Source organism: Triticum dicoccoides, chromosome 7A, assembly GCF_002162155.2.
Source record: "Triticum dicoccoides isolate Atlit2015 ecotype Zavitan chromosome 7A, WEW_v2.0, whole genome shotgun sequence".
NCBI classification, from domain to species: Eukaryota; Viridiplantae; Streptophyta; class Magnoliopsida; order Poales; family Poaceae; genus Triticum; species Triticum dicoccoides.
Window position 1 is genome coordinate 17,956,748 of NC_041392.1, and position 9,168 is coordinate 17,965,915.

Consider the following 9,168-nt stretch of genomic DNA (forward strand, 5'->3'; position numbering starts at 1 on the left):
TTTGCTCGTGGAAAGTTCAGACTTGGACCGATAGAATATGGACATGCATAGATCGATTATAAGCAGCGTACCTCGTGTGAGTTGTGACTGATTCTGACGGGGGGAGTGGCCGGTGGAGAGCGCACGACGTCGGAGACCTGCTGGGCAAAACCGGGGGCGTCGTCTTGTTCCATGCCGATGCATGCAGCGAGCCACCGTCAGCGGCGACGAAGCTACAAGAATTAGGTCAGCCGCCGTCTGAGCGAGGCATGAGCGAGAATAATAGATCGATGAGATTAGCTTCAAGGGTGACGTTCGGTATCCCTATAAAAAAGGAATCTGTTCCAACAATAATTATCTAGTTTTATGAGGAGGCACGCCGTGGGTCGAACAGGAGGCGAGGCGTGGTGTGGGTCGCACGGGAGGTTGAATCGGACGTGGGAGTATGTACTCCTAGGAATACCAACTCATTTTCCATGGCTGAGTTTGGAATGATAGACTGAGTGTGTGTGTGTGTGTGTGTGATAGACTGAGTTTGGAATGACTCCATTTTTCATGGCTAGCGCCAAACATTCCGCTTAGGCTTTTCTTATATTTACATCTGCCATGTGTGCTACAAATGTCTATAACTACACCATTCAAGGTAGAATTAAATGATCACAATAGATGACATGTGATGTTTCGTGCAGCAATGGTGGTGTCTTTGTAAGAAAAGCACGATGTTGGTAACTGGTCGACCTCCTATAAATAACTAGTTTATTGGACAGGTAGCAGATCATATTTACTTGGTAGGGGTAGGGGGTGGGATGAGGATGAAACAGCGTGGGAGGAGAGCACCACTCAAATACAGGGTTAATAACAGTCACAATGACATAGTGCGATCTAGTGAGGGAATTGGATGTATTGGAAATTCAATTTAGGGACACATCAATCAACCGAGTCCAACAAGGAATAGTGAAACTAGTTAGAACTTTCACAATTGTCCATGCACTCTGGCAGTGACACTAGCTAGCTTACTGAAACTACAGGCCTCTGTCTGATCGTGCAGAGGAGGCTACTTTCACCAGCTAGTTGTTGTTGCTGCCGCCGTTGGCATCGGTGAGGTCCATGGCGGGCCTCTCCACGTCCTCCATCTCCTCCTCCCGGACGAACACCGCCTGGTCCAGCACCGACGCCGATCCACCCACGCCTCCGTACAGGTGGGTGTCAACGTCGGCATCGGCGGGGACACAACGCGTCTTTTTGGGCCGACCCATGTCCGGCAGCCTGTTATTCAATTTCGTTTTTTATTTTTCATTTTTTCCGTCGTTGATTTTTTTCTACTTTAAGTAATTTGGGATTTTAAATATCCTATATTAAAAAATGGTAAATTTAAAATAAATTTTTTAATAGTTCATAAACGTTTGTGGACTCACAAAGTGTTCGCAATTTTTAAAACAAATGTTCAAAATTTCAAAAAATGTTCATGAATTTTTAAAAAAGGTTCATGCATTGAAAAAGGTTAATGAAATTGAATAAAGTTTCGCCAATTGAAAATATCCTACAATTTCAAAAACTATTCGAGACTTACAAAATATTTTATAGGTTCACAAAATGTTCACAGATTCAAAAGATGATTATGCACTTTAAAAAATATTCGGTAATTTCAAAAATTGTTTCACCAATTTCCAAAAAAAATCATTGATTTTTCAAATGTTTGCCCTATCAAGAAAAATATTTCTAAATATGTTCACAAGTTTCTAATTTTTTTTGCCAATAGTATAAAATATTCATGCATTCAAAAAATGTTATGAGTTTAGAAAATGTTTGAAAATCTATAAAAATGTTTATGAATTTTAAAAATATTCATGATTTCAGATATGTTCTTGAGTTCAAAAGAATGTTCATGATTTCAAAAATTATTCATGATTTCACAAAATGTGAGTGAAGTGTATCTCGGTGATACGGCAAAATGTGATAATAGCCATTAAAAATTATGATTTTTTTTCTTCTGTTGCAATGCACGGGCCATTCTGCAAGTATTTAGTAAAGAATCTATCAAGACTAATTTGGTGTTCGGAGATGTTTATAGTATATATTTCTATAGTCTTGTCAAACGTAAACAAGATTTAGTTGATACAAATCCAGAACTTCAATTATTCTGAAACAATGGGAGTAAGAGCATATCCAGCCCCCCAGGGGGCGCCTAAAATCGCCCCCGGGGGTGAGCCGGCGCAAAACATCGGTCTGGGGCCGAGTTGGTCCTCAGCCGCCGGCCCAGGGCTGTCCCAGGCGCGTTTAGAAAAATTAAAAAAATATAGCAAACTTCAAAATTCGGTGAAGTTTGGCATATATTACATTTAAAAAGCGGGTTTTTATTACATAATATATATAATTAAAAAACAACTGGCTAAAACCGGAGTAGTCGCCGTCGTCGCCGCCGCCGTCGTCGTCCAGCTTCTCCTCCTTGACGCGGCCGTCCCTGGTGGACCCCTGACCGACGTCGCCTATGCGGGCTGGTGGCGGCGGCGCGGCGGCGTCGTCGATGACGACGATTCCTCCTTCGTCACGGCCCCGGCGGCACTGCGCGCCGCAGGGCGGCGCACTAGCGCTCCCTCGCCATCTTCAGAGAGTCCGCGCGCGCCCATTCTAGGGTCGCGTTGTCGTCGAGCTCGACGTCGCCGCCGTGCTCCGTCTTCACTGCGGGGAGGCCCGGCTCCGTCTTCACCGGCGCCAGGCCCGGCTCCGTCTTGGGCTTGACGAAGCGCGGAGGAGCCGACGAGGGGGCGCGCCGGCCGCTCTCATTGATGACGATGCCGGCGCTGCGAGTGCATCGGCCGAGCGGCGTCTCCGCCGCGGGCTCGGCCTTGACGCCGAGCAGCGCCGGAGCGCCGGACGAGTGTGAGAAAGAGCGGGAGGAGGAGGAAGAAGAGGAGGCATGGAACCTCCTAGGCAACCATTGCCTGTCGCGTCGGCGGTAAGCCGTGGCCTTGGCGGCCGCCCTCGCCGGGGTGTATGCCAACGGCGGGTCGTTACCGCCTTTGAGGTACGTCAGAACGCGCTCGAGGGTGCGGCCGGGGATACCCCACCACAGGTGGTGTCCCTCGTTGTTCTTCGGTCCGCCCATCACCGGCGCGCCGTTGGTGGACGCCATCCTCTGCTGATGCCGGCGTTGGAAGTACGCCGTCCATGCCGCTATGTTGTCGGCGGCATACTCGGGGAGGGCGAGCTGGGCGTCGGTGAGGGAGGCACGCACGACGTCGACCTCGTTGGCGAAGTAGCCGGTTTCGCCACGGCATCAGGCAACGGGCAAACGGGCACTCCCCCATTGCTGAGTCTCCACCCTGTTGGCCCGGCGCGCATATCCGGCGGCGCCGAGATGTTCGCCTGGAATAGGAGCCAAGACTCCTGTTCGCGGAGCGAGCGGCGACCGAAGCCGTTCGCCACAGCCTCCTCTCGAGTAATCGCTCGGCCATCGGGAGAGGGAGGGAGGGGGAGGGAGGGCCCGGCGGCGGCGCTCGGGAGAGGTAGACAGCGGCCTAGGGCTGGTGTGGCCAGAGGTGAGGGAGCCCATCGTCTTATATAGCGGCGCCGCCCCGTGTGTACGCGTGCGAGGGAGGAGAGGCGTCGGCGCGCCGCACCGTGACGCGACGTCCCTGAGAAATCAATGATAAGGCTGACCGGCGGCAGCATTGCCATTGATTCCCCGCGGAACCGATGCGTTCGGGGACGAAGACGCGCGGTGTCGCTGACGCGACGGGCCTGTCGTGGTTCTAACTCTGACAGTGATGTAGGGGGGTGTGTATGGAGAGGCTAGATCTTAGCTATGGAGTAGTTGTAAGCACACGAGGATTACGAGTTCAGGCCCTTCTCGGAGGAAGTAACAGCCCTACGTCTCGGTGCCCGGAGGCGGTCGATTGAATTATGCGTGTGTGGATAACAGGGGTGCGAACCCTTCATACTGAGGAGGGGGGTGGCTTATATAGAGTTCGCCGGCCCCCTCATGTCCTCAGTAATGCAGGGTTTAAGGTACATTTAAGGTTGGGCGTTACTGGTAACGCCCCTAATAAAGTGCTATAATGATCATAAAGACTACTTAACAGCCGACCGTTTGCCTGCGGAGTGGCTTTAGGTCTCCTGGCGGTCGAGTGGTTGGCTTCATGGTCGAGTGATAGCTTCTTGGTCGAGTGTCTTGAACCCGTCGAGTGGGAAACAAACAAGTCGATTGAAAGGTGACTTCTTCTAGGGATGTCCTTGGGTGGGGCTCTTTGGACGGGTCCGTGCCCCTACCCTAGGTACATAGCTTCATCATTAGCCCCCGAATGGATCGAGGTTAGAGTGAGGAAAGAGTTGGGGATCTCTCCGATTGGTTCTTTGGGCTACACGAGTGCCTTGTTTTGGGCCGATCGTCACGGATGACGTTACCAACCTCTTTCAGTCGCCTTGATCCATTCCAGGCCTTTCGTCGAGTGAATTTCTTTACTTGTGACATGCCGAGTGTCGGCGCGAGCGGGGTCTTCTGTTTTGACAAGTTGTTCTGCGGCCCGTGGATGCCGCGGGATTCGGATTTTGGGAAGCGCGCGGGACGGGAGCGGCCGCAGTAATCGGAAGTGATAAAGCGGAAGCTCCTCGATCTCCGTGTCGCCTTTTTTGCCACGTACTGCATGCGCGTCTGCTGCGGGATTTGACTGGATAGCCTGGGCCTACCAGTCAGCCACTCGGGAGCGGCCCCTTATAAGTTGTCGGCTCGGGGTTTCCAAGCAGTGCGCTCCCTTCTGCTTTCTTCTCCCTCTCTCCCTTCGCAAGTCCTTCCGCCACCTCCGCTCTCACCCTAGCGCCGCAAGCCCGTTCGAGACTCCGCCGGCGATGATGGTGAAGGGCAAGACGACGGCTCTGGAGCGCGCGAAGAAGGCGGCGGCGGCGGGGAATGGGAAGAGGTCTGCTCGGGGCGGATCTTCCTCCAGGACCGCTCTGCCCAAAGGTTGGATCCAGGGCGACTGGATGCCGTCGGTGCTCTGGCAAGAGGATCTCGATGACATGGTTGAGGGGGGAGTCATTCCCCACGAAGTTGCGCGTCTCCCGGGGAAGGAGATCGAACCTCAACCCCGTGATGGTGAGTGCGTGCTCTTAGCCACCCACATCGACCGAGGGTTTTCTCTGCCGCCCCATCCTTTTTTCCGGAGTTTCCTGAACTTCTTCGGAGTGCAGCTCCACCACTTCACTCCCAACTCCATTGTATACCTTGCTGCTTTCATCTCCATGTGTGAGGCCTTCTTGGGTTGCCGCCCCCACTGGGGACTCTTCAAGCACATCTTTACCTGTCGCTCTCAATCGGTCAAGAAGGCCAAGTCGAGTGATGAGAGGACGCAGGTGATCCAGCTGTGCGGGGGCCTGGCGATCCAGACGAGGGGGAAGAGTTGTTTTCCTTCCATCACTTTCCCGGAGTCGGTCCGCGGTTGGCAGGCAACCTGGTTCTACTGTCAAGACCAGGCGACCCCAGGGCAGTCGACTGGACTTCCTCCGTTCTCTCTCGACCGAGCTGAAAAGCCTGCTTCTCTGAAAGTGTCGCCGGAGGAGAAGGCCCAAGTCAAAGTGTTGGCCGGTCGAGTGGTTGAGCTTGTCCGTGAGGGTGTGACTGGCATGGACCTGTTGGAGGTCTTCCTCCGGAGGCGTATCCAACCGCTCCAGGCCCGTGACCACCCGATGTGGCTGTACGCGGGTCTTGACGACACCACTCGGGTCCACCCGGAGGAGGTCACCGACGAGATGCTGGAGGGGTGGCTGTCGAGCATCACGGGGAACAAAGACAACCCCCGAGGAGCCAGGAGGGTGGTTCCACTCGACAATTCGTATGAAGTGGACCAGGTATGTCTTTATGCTCCCGACTGAGGTCTTGCTTCCTTCATCGTTCTTCTTCAAGTTGGTTGATTGACTTTTGTCTTGTCTGTTGTTTTCCAGGCGACCACCGAGATGTACTCGACGCCCAACGGGGCACAGGAGCCAACCGAGGAAGGGGAGGCGAGCGGAGGCGAGAGCGGGGACGACCAAGGCGAGTGGGAGTCCGACGGTGAGGGAGAGGGAGGCGACGACGTCTTCTCCAGTGAAGAGGAGGAGGAGGAGGTTGAACCCCCCCCGCCCGGAGGGGCGATCCAAGCTCACCCACGATCCAGCGCGGGAACATGGCAAGGCGACTGCTCCTGTTGGGCAGTCGTCGAAACGCCCTCGGACCTCTTCTCCTCCGCCGACTGGGAAGGCTCCCAAGCACCCACGCGCGACGTCGTCCAAGCCGCCCAAGGCTCTGCCTAAGATGAAGATAGCTGTTCCTACCATTTCCGGGTAATAGCAAAACTCGTTTTCCTTAGTCGACCGTGGACAGATCCTTGGTCGATTCGTTGAGTCAACCGACTCACTCTCTAGATTTGCAGCGGTGCTACTTCTGAGGTATCTGCCAGGGATGACGACCAAGAGATGGAGGATGCTGTTACCTCCAACCCTGGTACGATTACTGACGTTCTGCTTTGAGTTGACTGAACACTTGTTGCAACTCTGGTCGATTGAATGTTTTCCTTGTAGCTCCTCCTTACGTTATCGACCTCCCGGATGACGACGACAACGAACCGCTGAGAGTGAGGAGGAACAAGAGGGCGTCGGCTGGAAAAACCCCACAGTCCACTCCGGCACCTGAGGCCGTAGCTCGGGACGATGGCGAACCCACTCGGACTTCTGTGACTTTCGCCATTCCTCTGACGAGTGTGCGGCCCTTGGCGTCGACTGCGGATCCGTCTTTGCATTTTGCTGCGTACCCCATCCCTGAGGACCAAGCGGCTGCTGCAAAAGAGGCTGTACGCCAGGCGGGGATCATGATGGAACAAGTGAAAGTGGCTCGGGAGGCCTGCTAGGCGGCTTATGACGCGAGCTCGGCTCTTCAGAGCAACGTCCAGGTCAGTCGACTTCAACACTTGGTCTGTTACGATATGTTCTTTGAAGAATCTCTTTTCCGAAGATCTTTATGTTTGTACACCCACTGGGTGTGTCTGCCAATTCTTGGACGAGTGGGGGCACGCTAAGTGCACCCACTGGGTGTAGTCCTCGAGACTACGGTGGACTGCTGGCAGTCGACTGTAGTCTTTCTGTTGAGTTGTTGTAGCTGTATTTCTTCACTTGGTCTGGTCAGGCCATATCGAATGGAACGGTATCTGGTCGACTGCGGGCAGTCGACTTTTTTTTACAGTGGGGGCACGCTGAGTGCACCCACTGGGTGTAGTCCCCGAGACTACTGTCGAATGTTTTTGCTTCGGCTGTAGTCTTAGAAACGCCATCATTGTCTCTTAGTTGCTCGGAAGCAATTAATCTTGGACTCGACTTCGAGGGCCGGTCGGGTGGGATAGGAACCGGTGGGGGCACGCTAAGTGCACCCACTGGGTGTAGTCCCCGAGACTATGGTGGACTGTTGGCAGTCGACCGTAGTCTTAGTATTTACTGCCTTTGTTGTTTTTTACTGTAATGATAACTTCTCTCCTTTGATTTCAGAAATCTTGCGATCTTGGAGCCCGCTTGGCTGACTTGGAGAAGCAGCAGATTCAACTGAACCTTGATCTGGAGCTAGCCAGGACAGAGCTGCAAAAGGTCAGAGACGACGCCGTAGGTAAGACGATTTTGTCGACTGGTTGGTTTTTAGGCTTGAGTACCCTTCTGCTATCTCCGAATCAATCATCATTTCTTCGCAGAAAAACTGAAGGAAGCTCTGGCGAAGAAGGATCAGGACTTGGCTGTTGCCCGTAAGAAGGCTGATGACAAGACCGCTCTGGCCGTACAGAAGCTGGCTTCGGTCGACCAATTGGAAGGAGAGAATACCAAGCTGAAGACCGCTCTGAATGAATCCAACAGGGAGTGTTCACGTTGGAAGAAGGAGAACCTCACCCCGAACGAGAAGATGGAAGGCATCGCTCACAGGAGGGACGACCTGGAGAGCTACTTGAGGAGCCTCGCCAAGAAGTTGTACATCAAGCTTGAAGGTGCACATTCAGTTCCGACTGGTTTTTTTTCTTGTGTCGACTCAGTCTATGAAAATTGACTTATCCTTGGATCGTGTATGCAGAGCTTTGCCAGAACTTTGAAGAGGAAACTGGGCGGATTGAAACAGGTTTGGATCCAATCAACTCTCCCGTGAAAGATGAAGCTGCCATGAATCTGCTCAGACTGGAATCTCGCATTGACGGCATCGTGGACTACTTGGCTCGACTGAAGGTTGCCATGTCGCGGATCGACCCGGCACTTTGGCCAGAGTCTACACTCCAAAACGATCTCGAGTCTCTGATGACTCGACTTAACGGAATCCCTGACCGAGTGCAGGAGTGGAAGAAGTCTTCTGCTCGGTGTGGCGCTGATGTGGCTCTGTCTCTGGTCCGCGTCCATTGTAAGGAGGCGCGAGAAGAGAAGCTGGCCGCCATCCAAGTTGCCAATACCAGGAAGCACAACTTTCAGGACTTCATGGAGACTTTTATTGCTGCTGCCACCCGTATTGCAGACGGGATCGACTTGGACGAGTTCATCGCCCCTTCTAGTCCTCCACCTGAGGAATGAAAAACTCTTACGCTTCACTTTAAATTTGCCTCGGAATGCCGAGTGGATTTTGTAACCATTAAACTCTGTCGAGCTGAGGGCTCGAGTACTTTGGCCTGAGGTCTGGGACCTTTAGGTCTTATCTGAACTTGATTTATCATTGAATATATTCATGGATGATCCGTCGAGTGAAACTCGATCTTCACTCGAAATAACTTTTGTATTTGTGGTGTAGCTCCGAAGAAGAAGGTAGCAGACAACTTGAACCTCATCGTCTTTGCGGATTGGGTTGCTCCCCGTACTTAGGCGAGCATTGGGCTGCAGCTAAGCTCTCGAGTGGGAGGTTTGCTCTCCACTCGGTAGGGTTTTTAAACACTTAGGCGAGTGCTGACTGCAGCTAAGTCTCTTAGTGGGAGAACTTAGGCGAGTACTGGACTGCAGCTAAGCCCCCGAGTGGGAGGTTTGCTCTCCACTCGGTAGGATTTTTTCAAACTTAGGCGAGTGCTGACTGCAGCTAAGTCTCTTAGTGGGAGAACTTAGGCGAGTACTGGACTGCAGCTAAGCCCCCGAGTGGGAGGATTGCTCTCCACTCGGTAGGATTTTTCCAAACTTAGGCGAGTGCTGACTGCAGCTAAGTCTCTTAGTGGG